At 40.7% G+C, this 11,649-nt stretch overlaps 1 protein-coding gene across 4 annotated transcripts in view; it reads right to left on the reverse strand.

The window, feature by feature from the left end:
* Positions 1-11,375, reverse strand: part of MICU1 (mitochondrial calcium uptake 1) — a 230,262-nt gene extending 218,887 nt beyond the window's left edge. For 2 of the 4 annotated variants that reach the window (XM_064594798.1, XM_064594795.1), the window contains exon 1: positions 11,218-11,375. The gene's annotated coding sequence lies outside the window, so the exon portion shown is untranslated. Of the gene's footprint in view, positions 1-10,871; positions 11,191-11,217 lie in introns of those variants that run through there. The other 2 variants (XM_064594796.1, XM_064594797.1) reach the window with 2 other exon arrangements.
* Between the last annotated feature and the right edge of the window lie 274 nt (positions 11,376-11,649).

Below are 11,649 nucleotides of genomic sequence, written 5' to 3' on the forward strand. Positions count from 1 at the left end.
ATACTCAAGTTACATCTAAAAGCTTGATTCGATGGGCACCTGGGTGGTTCAGTCAGTTAAGCGTCTGACTCTTGGTTTCAGCTCAGGTCATAATCTCAAGGTCATGAGATCGAGCTCCATGTCAAGCTCTGTACTCAGCGGGGAGTCTGCTGGAGATTCTCTCTCTCCCTCTCCCTCTGCCCCTCCACCCACTTGCTCCCTTGCTCTCTCAAAAATAAATAAATCTTTAAAGAAAATAAAAGCATAATCAAATTCAAATTAAGAACTCTTCATAGATTGGGGCGCCTGGGTGGCTCAGTCGTTGGGTGTCTGCCTTCGGCTCAGGTCATGATCCCAGCATCCTGGGATCGAGCCCCACATCAGGCTCCCTGCTCCACGGGAAGCCTGCTTCTCCCTCTCCCACGCTCCCTGCTTGTGTTCCCTCTCTCGCTGTGTCTCTCTCTGTCAAATAAATAAATAAAAATCTTAAAAAAAAAAAAAAGAACTCTTCATAGATTATTTTGTATATTTTATGAGCTTTGGCATAATTTTCTCCCCTAATGTCTAATCTGCCATTAATCCCACCTAGTGTATTTTTTCATCACAGACATTATAGTTTCCATCTCCAAAAGTTCCATTTTGGTCTTTTTCTTTTTAATTAATTTTAGCTTTTTAAAATATTTTAATTACTTAAGAGAGAGAGCATGAGCAGGGGGAGAGATGCAGGGCACAATCCCAGGGTCCTGGGATCATGCCCCAAGCCGAAAGCAGACACTTAATTGAATGAGCCACCCAGGCACCCCAGTAAAATTTATTTTTTAGAGCAGTTTTAGGTTCACAACAAAATTGAGTGTAAGGTACAAGGAGTTTCCACATACCCCCTATCCCTGCACATGCACAACCTCCCCCACTACATTTTGGTCTTTTTTTATCTTCATGTTTCTATTTAACATACTCAATCTTTCTGGGAGCACCTGGGTGGCTCAGTTGGTTAAGTGTCTGACTCTTAATTTCAGCTCAGGTTATGATCTAATAAAGGTCCTGAGATCAAGGGTGCCTGGGTGGCTCAGTCGGTTAAGCATCTGCCTTCGGCTCAGGTCATGATCCCAGGATCCTGGGATTGAGTCCCACATCCGGCTCCATGCTCAGCAGGGAGACTGCTTCCCCCTCTGCCTCGGTCTGCCGCTCCCCCTGCTTGTGTGCACTTGCACGTGCTCTCTAACAAATAAAATCTTAAAAAGAGGGGGGAGGGTGGTCCTGAGATCAAGCCCCAAGTAAGGCCCTGCATTAAGCATGCTTGAGATTCTTTCCCTCTCCCTCTGTCCCTCCCCCCCACCCCCTGCTCCTACATGCTCTCTAAAAAAAAAAATTCTTTTAATGTTTCTTCTAGTTTCTTAAGCATATGAAACATAATTATAAAAACTGTTTTAATATCCCTCTCTACTAATTCTATCACCTGTCACTTGTTTTGGTTTTGACTTTTTTTTCTTGTCATCATAGGTCAGTCATATTTTCCTGTTCCTTTGTATGCTTAGTATTTCTGATTGCATGCCAGACACTGTGAATTCTACCTTGTTGGGTGTTGGATATTTTGTATTCCAATAACTATTCTTGAGCTTAGTTCTGGGACATAATTAAGTTTCTTGGAAACAGTCTGACCCTTTCAGGTCTTGCATTTAAGCTTTCTAGGTTGGGCTGGAGCTCTGAATTTTATCCCACTACTAAGACAAAGCCCTCGTGAGTAGTCTACATGATGACCTGTTAAGACATTTTCCATTCTGGCACGATTTCTGCCTCTGCAGAAACTCCGAGTACTGTTCACTATTCTTTTCAGGTGGTTCTTTTCCTAACTTCAGTAGTTTCCTCACATGTATGCACTGATCATAGTTCTCAGCTGAATACGTGAGTGGAAGTCTCCTTTTAGCTTTCTCATCTCTAGTATTCTGCTCTGCAAACTCCACCTGCCTTGACCTCCCCAGACTGACTCAATTCAAGGAGACCACTGTGCTCTCTGGATGGGATCCCCCACAGCCGGGAAACTTTCCAGACAGCAAACCAGAGCAGTCACAGAACTCACCCCTTTTGTTTCCCATCTCTCAGGGATCACTTCCCTTTGCTGTACAATGTCCAAAATCTAGGAAACCACTGTTCTGTATATTTCATCTGCCTTTTTAAGCTGTTTCAGGCAGGAAGGTACATGTGGTACCTGTTACTCTTTCTTCACCAGAAATGGATATTAAAACCAATTTTTCTGTCTCTTTTATTCTTAAGTCTTTGTGAATTATTTTTAAGCAACTCTCAGACATTCTGTCATTTCACTGCTATATATTTTAGTATGTCTCCAAAAATACGGACTTTTCCTTCCACACGATCATGTCACTCTTACACTTAACAAATTTCACTTCCTTTGTTTGGTATGTTCTAATACCTAGTCTCTACTCCAGTTTCTCCAACTTCCTAATAAGTTGGTTTTCTTTTAAACATCTGGTTGTTCAGGGGCGCCTGGGTGGCTCAGTTGGCTAAGCGACTGCCTTCGGCTCAGGTTATGATCCTGGAGTCCCGGGATTGAGTCCTGCATCGGGCTCCCTGCTCAGCAGGGAGTCTGCTTCTCCCTCTGACCTCCCCCCTTCTCATGCTCTCTCTCTCTCATTCTAATAAATAAATAAAAATCTAAAAAAAATAAACATCTGGTTGTTCAAAACTCTCTTTAATGCTAGCATTTAATGAACACTGTGAGGGGTACTACGCTAAATGCCTAATATATGTTGCCTTATTTAATCCTCTATAACCCTTGCAATAAGTATTGTTATTACTCCTATTTTACCAAGGACGCCACAACTCAATGCTTTTAAGAAATTTGCCTAAGGTCACAGCCAATAGATGACAGAGAAGTTTCTCTGATCCCAAAGCCATTGTTCTTAACCATTATGATTCACTGCTATCTCAGGAATTATTAGGATAGAAAGTCAGATGTTATCAATGCTGAAGTTAAAAATCAAATTCTGAAACTACTTAATTTAAATGCTATCACTGATCAAAGACCTGAAAAAATGAGCAATGCTGCTTTATTTGAAGTGTACTATAAATCCACTTGATAATTTATAAAAATACAACTTTCAAATCTAAAAGCAAGTTTAATTTGAATAAAGAATATGATTGAAATGAATATTAACTATCATCTGAAACTAGAGAATGTAGGTTCAAGTGTATAATGTTCTGCAACAGCTCTGTCAAATAGAATGTGTTGCAATATCAAATATTTTATATCTACTGTTCAATACAGTAAGCACTAGCCACATGTGGCTACTGAGCATTGGATGTCTACTAAAACTGATAAACTGAGTTTTTAATTTGAATCTTAATTAGCATAAATCTAAGTTGTAATTATCAATTCATTGGTCTGTCTCTACCACTAGACTGTGAGCTCCTTAATGAATGGAATGTTTTTCCCCCCTCTCTCTCTCTCCAGTGCCTTGGTATACACATTTACTGATGTGTGGTAGAATGTGTGGATGGAATTTACTAGAAGTGTCCAAGTAAGTTTTCTAAATGTGTCAGGCTGATACAGGTTACAGTGTGCAGACTTAATCTATTGGATTATATCTATTCTGATTTTTAAAGCAAATGAAGTATCTTACTCATATATTCACCAAACATGTTCTGAGCTTGTATAGACTACAGGCACTCTGTTGCATGTTCAGGATATTTTGATGAATAAGACTTGTTTCTGGCATCAAGAATCACTCCATCTGATAGAAAAATACATGCAACTGTTCCACAAAGTAAGAATACTTTTAAAAGGTAAAAATAATTATTACAGGAACCACCAAAAAAAATAATAATAATAACCACTTGAGGGTAGAGGAAAGTTTTACAAATTGAAGAACAACTCAATCTAGTTTAAAGATGAACAGCAGCTCACCAGTTGAGAGATGGCAGGATGGTGGTGAGGCATTCCAAACACAACAACAACGACAACAAAAAAAACCCCACAAAAAGGCATGGCTTGTTGGGGGGAGCAAAAAGTAGTTCACTATGACTAGAACACGGGGGAAGGCATGGTAGAGTCCTAAGAGCTAAACTAGAAAGATATACAGATGGTCCACAAATCACGACGGTGTGACTTTGGATTTTTCAACATTACCATGGTGCAAAAGTGATAGGCATTCAGTAGAAATCGTACTTCCAATTTTGAATTTTGAACTTTTCACAGGCTAATGATACATGGTACAATACTTTTTTTTTTAAGATTTTATTTATTTATCTGACAGAAGGAGACACAGTGAGAGCAGGAACCCAAGCAGGGGGAGTGGGAGAGGGAGAAGCAGGCTCGCCGCGGAGCAGGGAGCCCGATGCGGGGCTCGATCCCAGGACCCGGGGATCATGACCTGAGCTGAAGGCAGACGCTTAACCACTGAGCCACCCAGGCGCCCCCATGGTACAATACTTTTTCCTGATGGTGGGCAGCAGCAGCAAGCCACAGCTCGCAGTCAGCCATGCGATGAAGAGAATAAACAACCAACACACTTACAACCATTCTGGATCTTTACAACCATTCTTTTTTTCACTTTCAGTATTCAGTAAGTTACATGAGATATTCAACACTTCATTATAAAACAGGCTTTGTGTTAAATGATTTTGCCCATTGTAGGCTAAAGTAATTGTTCTGAGCATGTTTAAGGTAGGCTAGGCTAAGCTACGACGTTCAGTAGGTTAGGTGTATTAAATGCATTTTTCACTCTGGTATTTTCAACTTAAAATGGCTTATCGAACATATCCCCATTATAAGTCAAGGAAGATCTTTTTTAAAGCTAAATTCTAATGCTCTTTATGTGTCATGTTATAGAATGCCCACCTAATCCTAACAGGACAGTAAACAAAGTACTGATGTTTATTTTTTTTAAAAAGGAAAAAAGTAGTGGGCAGATTTAATTCCATTACTCAATGAACAAACTTTAAAAAGCAAAAGCAAAATTATAAATAGTGTTTATCATAGATACCAAGTAACTGTCCAACTCTGAACAAGCAAGGTATTAGGATAGGCACTTTAACTTTTTTTTTTTTTTAAGATTTTATTTATTTATTTGACAGAGAGAGACACAGCGAGAGAGGGAACACAGCAGGGGGAGTGGGAGAGGAAGAAGCAGGCTTCCCGCTGAGCAGGGAGCCTGATGTGGGGCTCGATCCCAGGACCCTGGGATCATGACCTGAGCCGAAGGCAGACGCTTAACGACTGAGCCACCCAGGCACCCCGGAACTTTAACTTTTAAATGACCAACATTAAATCACTTTGAAGAGAAATGTAAACATTTTTTGTATACCTGACATGAATTATGGGAATATATTTATCCAAGATTACACTAAAGTTTCAATTTTCTCATAGTCAGTAAAACCCACCCTGAACTTATTACTGGCCTAGGAAATGTTTACAATTTGCAAAAACTGATTACTCTATTAGTTTTGGGGGAAAAAAGATTAGTCCATTTCTAGTTATTTATTTTCTCATAAATAGGGCTAAAACACCTCTCCTCCCAATATGGCAATTACCAACTTCCCAATGCCAGATCATTAATTATATTTAATGTCAATCATTTTTCACAATTATTCAATTCCACAGTTGCCTTTTTTGGTTTTTCAAGTAGCATTCCAAACTGTTATCTCTTCCTCCTGCAGGTGTCCAACATAACATGTTCTTAAAGCATTACTTCACAGAAATATCACCCTGAACTTTTCCTTAAAAATAAAAACAAATCCATTTTTATTTTTCTGCCTACAACCACAAGTCACCATAAATTCTGCTTTGAACACCCAAGGTGCTCAACACCTAGCTCCCTTTGTATAGTCAAGGAATGTGAGACCTTCTACTTAATATTAAACTTTACTGAGAATTTGTGCAAAAATCTCTCAATAAATCCCTCCAGGCTAACAGTCATCATACTTGGACCAGGCAATCTTCAAATACTTGGGCAGTCCACCAATAATTATGTAGTTCAAACAAAGTTTTCTAGTTCATTGCTATATGCGCAACATGGAATTAAAAATCTGCTAAAATTGTGGCTTACGTGGATTAAGTGTCCGACTCTTGATCTCAGCTCAGGTCTTGATCTCAGGATTTTGAGTTCAAGCCCCCTCCCACCCCCGCCAACACACACACACACACACACCCCTCTGCTAAAATAAAGACAAACCTGAAAAAAGAACTATCTGACTAATTCCTTAACACCTATATATACATTTAAACTCCTGGGGCTAAACATTCTGAAATTGGGGAGATAAAATCTTTTAGACACTATTTCTTGTTATTACTAACTTGTTGTTATTACTAACAATTACATTTAATGAGAACCTTACTATATCCTAGGCACTTGGCATACATTAAGTTACTCCTCACAAGACCCCTATAAGAATTATTATTTCTATTTTGCAAATGGAATAAACTCAAATTCTGCTCAACATCAAGAAGTGATGGAATTGGGTTTTAAGAATATAAATCTGTCTAAAGTGTGTACACCTGTGGTAGCAATTAAGCTCAAATGTCCACTGAATTGAACTGCTAACTTTTCTTCTAAACAAAATCAAGACAGTGGAGTAAACAATGTTATTTCAATTATATTTTCTCTTAAAATATAATGAACCCTCAGGGGGTGGGGGAAATGGGTTAGCCTGGTGATGGGTATTAAAGAGGGCACGTACTGAATGGAGCACTGGGTGTTATATGCAAACAATAAATCATGGAACACTACATCAAAAACTAATGATGTATGGTGATTAACATAATAAAATTAAATTTAAAAATATATATATAATGAACCCTCAGAATAATCCACAGAGATACAAAAGCAGACATTAATGTTAACTATAGTTTTAAAGTTAATACCCAGTGACAGCAATTTGTGACAATTATAGTCATTTAATTTTCATACAATGCTCAAAATGAAGTGGTTTCTATACTAACAGGTTTTTAAACACATAATAATTAAAAGAATCAAGCATTCAACCATATTGACTACATATACTTAAATTACTCAGAACATTTTTACATACTATTTATAAACTGCAATTTGTTAATCAAGTTTACCCACAGTAATAAAAATATTTACCAATAAATGATTTTAACAAAAGGGCTAAATACACAATATATTTGTGTATATAATATAAAGTTAGAAAAACTGAACACTCCAGAGCACAGGTACTAAACATATAACAAATATATACTACTTGAAGAGTTTAAATTTCAAGTTCCATTAGTTAATAAAATAAAAGACATTTAAAAAATAGACATTTAAAAAAAATAACACTCAAACTGTAAAATACAATTAATTTATATTGGGAAAGGAAAGCAAGTTCTCTAAATTAAAAAAAAACAAATACACGTAAAATTATTTCAGTGAACATATGTTTTTTGTCTGTCCAGCAATCTTTCTCTCCTCTCCAGGAAACGACACCTCAATTTTCCTAAAGAGGAACCATACTTCTGTTGCCTAATTTTTTTTTTAAGTAATCTCTACATCCAACATGGGTTCAAACTCACAACCACAACAACAGGGGGATGCTTTACCGACTGAGCCAGCCAAGCGCCCCGATGTTGTTTACTCTTAATTCATGTGGTTTAAAACTGTATGCCTACACCCCACTCCATGGGGAGAACAAGATCCAACCCTGACTACACAAAGCATTCTGTCACTCTAGCCATAGAGACTGCCTCTAGGATAGGCAATGACACAGTCAGGTTAAACACAACTATTTTTTTTTTTTTTTTTTTTGACAGAGAGAGAGACAGCGAGAGAGGGAACACAAGCAGGGGGAGTGGGAGAGGGAGAAGCAGGCTTCCCATGGAGCCGGGAGCCCGATGCGGGGCTCCCAGGACCCTGGAACCATGACCTGAGCTGAAGGCAGACGTTTAACAAATGAGCCACCCAGCTGCCCCAATGACACAGTCAGGTTAATGAAATTCCCACACGGTAGTCTGTTGGAATCATAGAGAAAGGGAAGTTCTCTCTCTTTTGGAGTTTCTAAGGCTGTAGGATGTAAACCTGATGCTATTAGTGCCATCTCTCCCAGGGAGTTTTACTTGAGACTCTACTTTTCCATACTGATTCCCAAATATCCAAAAGGAACTAGTGGTTACCTGCTGGCAGGGGAAAAGATAAACTAGGATTTCGACTTTCAATGTTATATTTTCCATAATGTTTCCATTTTTCAAAAACAGGCACATACACTTCTATAATAGGAAATATAAAACATTAAAAAATACTGCCTGTTTTCTTCTCAAATATGCTCAGATACCAATATTTAATGTCTTAAAAGCATTAACAATTTTATCATAATTTTCAAAGTGTAGAGAAAATCTATTTTAAAAGAATCAACTTTTTCTCTTGGCACAAAAGCCATTTTTTGTTTTGAGTGGGGGGGGGTTGTGAGTAAAAGTTTAAAAAAAAAATTGGTTCTCTTAAAAAAAAATGGTTCTCAGGGCGCCTGGGTGGTTCAGTTGTTAGGCGTCTGCCTTCGGCTCAGGTCATGATCCCGGGGTCCTGGCATCGAGCCCCGCATTGGGCTCCCTGCTCCACGGGAAGCCTGTTTCTCCCTCTCCCACTCCCCCTGCTTGTGTTCCCTCTCTCGCTGTGTCTCTGTCAAATAAATAAAATCTTAAAAAAAAAAAGTTTCTCTTTTTAAAAGGAATATATGAAACAATTCTGTATGGAAAAAATTGGTTAACATTTCAGCAAGTTTTACAGCCACTATAAAAATTACTCACTAAAACTAAAGATTAAAAGTGACCAAATTAGGGGGCACCTGGGTGACTCAGTCGGTTAGGCTTCTGACTCTTGAGCTCAGCTCAGGTCTTGAGCTCAGGTCTTGATCTCAGGGTCCTGAGTTCAAGCCCCGAGCTGGGCTCCATGATAGGCAGGGAGCCTACTTTAAAAAAAAAAAAAAAGAAAGAAAGTGACCAAATTAGGTTTAATAACTTTATCAATTACTTCAGTCCTATAAATTCTAAATAATATAAGACCTGAAGGGTCAGTTAAATCTTTTAGTTATAATTATTTTACATAATATTGCATTATGGGAGAAGTTACATACCACTGTTTCTTTTTTTTTTTTTTAAGATTTTTATTTATTTATTTGAGACAGAGAGAATGAGAGAGAGCACATGAGAGGGGGGAGGGTCAGAGGCAGAAGCGGGCTCCCTGATGCGGGACTCCATCCAGGGACTCCAGGATCACGACCTGAGCCGAAGGCAGTCGCTTAACCAACTGAGCCACCCAGGCGCCCCATACCATTGTTTCTTCTTAAATATAGGAAAGTCAGTCTCTGAGAATGTAAAAGGTCTACTGAATACAGTAAATAGTCTATAAATTACAAAGGAAGACAGCAATACATGCTTTTATTCTCTTGCTTTTGTTAGCTTCTAGCACTCTTTCCCTTTCTTCCTAAGCTCAGAACCTACTCCTGAATCTTCTCTTTTTGTAAGTATTACTCTGTGTTTTATAATCTTCAGTAAGGACACTCAGAAGGCGCCAATGACACTTTCTTGACATAATCAGATGGCCAGAGTGATGTTCTTTTTTTTCCTTCCAATTTTTATTTAAAATCTAGTTAGTTGGGGCGCCTGGGTGGCTCAGTCATTAAGCGTCTGCCTTCAGCTCAAGTCATGATCCCAGAGTCCCAGGATCAAGCCCCACACCGGGCTCCCTGCTCAGCGGGAAGCCTGCTTCTCCCTCTCCCACTCCCCTTGCTTGTGTTCCCTCTGTGTCTCTGTCAAATAAATATATAAAATCTTTAAAAAAAAATAAAAAATAAAAAAATAAAATCTAGTTAGTTAACATATAGTATAGTATTGGTTTCAGGAGTAGAATTCAGTGATTCATCACTTACATACAACACCCAGTCCTCATCATAACAAGTGCCCTCTGTAATACCCATCACCCATCTTGCCCATCCCCTACCCACCTCCCTCCAGCAACCCTCAGTTTGTTTTCTACCTTTAAGAGTCAGAGTGATATTCTTAAGTGGAAGAGATAATGACCTATCAAGGGTGACTACAGAGAGCATCTGGAGGCCAGAGGCATCTTCTTACAAACAAGCGGCAGGTTCTAAAACGTTTTTAGATAAGGTGATACTCAACAAGCTCATTACCTTGTCCAACTCCAGAAAGACAGCTTGTTCGTCATCCTGGGCAACAGCTATGCCTCAAGATGTGGACGTTTTATTAATTAGTCAAATGGTTTAACTTAACTCTAAACCTTAACTCTCCCACATCTATCAAACCCCAAATCGGTACACTTTGTCTGCAAACTCCTTTCTTCTACTGCTAGATCACTTGCACACATGACCCCAAGGAATACTTTAACATAAACAAAGGTATATCCAAACCACCTTAAAAACTGAAATAAAAACATTTATAAAAGTAACAAAGAAAATGGGTCTTTCCAGATGCACAGGGGGAATATTTTACTCTAGTCCTTAGCCACAAAATGGTTATTCTGCTTATATTTACAAATACCTACAATACTTTTTAGGCATCTGAAAGGGAAGTAAAAGAAAACCGTAAGATCGCAGAGAAAGCAACTTAAAGAACAGCCAGTTTTAAACTCTTCTCTCAACATTCGCACAGAGTTAACACTCGGCTCATTCTCAAAACATCCTATGGTGGGCCAGGACGGAACGGTGAAGGAAACTTGAGTGAGACTGAGAACAGGAAAACACTGGAAAAGATAAAAACTGAATAGTCCAAGAAGGCTGCACTTGTTTTGCTCCTTCGGGTCCCCACTGATTTTCTACTTTTTTTCGATTTAATGATTAATATTTCTACCCACTAGAGATCTAAGTGTAAACTCCATCACCCAATTCCACCCACATCCACAAATCCCAGCTGAACCAGTCAAATATACCTGTGCGTCTCCTGCTTGTCCGAGAAGCGAGAGACGACGGCGCCCAAGTGAACCTTGCGGTTGGCAACTCGGCACTGGCCGATCTCCCGGGACAGCGAAATGGGACGAGGTGAGCTGAAGGAAAGCGGAGGACTGGAAGCAGACACGACTAAGGACTCCTCTCAGGCCCCTGAGCTGAGCGCAAGAGGGAAGACAGCTATGCCGCCAGACCTGAGAAGTCGCCTGATCCCAGAGCCGACAAACGGGCGGCCCCGGAGGTCAGATCCCTTAAGCTGCTTCGCCCTGCCTTCCCTGTCGCCCTCCCTAAATGGCTGTCCCTTCACATCCTTCAGAGCCCAGGACTCACCTGTCCACACTAGAGCTGCCAATTCTCTTGGGTCAACGCCGCCCGCCTCTGACAATCATAGAGATGAAAAACCAGCGGAGAGAATACTCCACCTCCACCGCCCACCCTCACGTGACTCTCCTAGCCGCTAGGCCTGTTGGGATAGTGGCGAAATACGTGTGGGAAGGGCACGGAGAACCCGCCCCGCCCCGGCCTCGGGCCCCGCCCCGGCCTCGGGCCCCGCCCCGGCCTCGGGCCCCGCCCCGGCCTCGGGCCCCGCCCCGGCCTCGGGCCCCGCCCCGGCCTCGGGCCCCGCCCCGGCCTCGGGCCCCGCCCCGGCCTCGGGCCCCGCCCCGGCCTCGGGCCCCGCCCCCTCAATGTTACGGCGGGAAAGCGGGCGGGCTCCCAGAAGCTCTCCGCCTTTCCCTCTGCTCCCCTCTTTCCAACGCACGT

This window comes from Mirounga angustirostris, unplaced genomic scaffold (genome assembly GCF_029215605.1).
Source record: "Mirounga angustirostris isolate CCGP_5_RB_7025 unplaced genomic scaffold, mMirAng1.0.hap1 SCAF_6, whole genome shotgun sequence".
Taxonomy (NCBI): Eukaryota; Metazoa; Chordata; class Mammalia; order Carnivora; family Phocidae; genus Mirounga; species Mirounga angustirostris.